Raw genomic sequence first — 417 nt, forward strand, 5'->3', positions numbered from 1 at the left:
CGCAGCAGCGAGGCGGGCGCCTTCGGATAGTTCGGAAGGGAGCGAGGTCGATAAGAAAGCAATGCAAGCGAGTGGGGGTCGACTACTCAAATTTTTTGGTGTACATGGAATACACTATAGAATATTTTGTAGAATATCTGGAGGAATACTTTTGGAATATTTGCAATACTTTTGGAATATCTGGAATGTTCTTGGAATATTTGTAATTTTTTGATGGAAAATCGGGAAATTGGTAGTGGTGGATTATTTGGAGTACCTTTGGAATATCTGGAGTATTTTTCAGTGTGTACGTGGAATATCCAAGTATGGTCCACCCCTCGAATGAGCTGCGAAAAGTTAGCCCGCAAAAATCATCCCGCACGCTAAACATTGGCTTAATCGATAGTTCAGTGATTGTTCAGGATTGTTCAACCTTTG

The sequence above is a fragment of the Frankliniella occidentalis genome, unplaced genomic scaffold (genome assembly GCF_000697945.3).
Source record: "Frankliniella occidentalis isolate FOCC.00 unplaced genomic scaffold, Focc_3.1 Scaffold37, whole genome shotgun sequence".
Taxonomy (NCBI): Eukaryota; Metazoa; Arthropoda; class Insecta; order Thysanoptera; family Thripidae; genus Frankliniella; species Frankliniella occidentalis.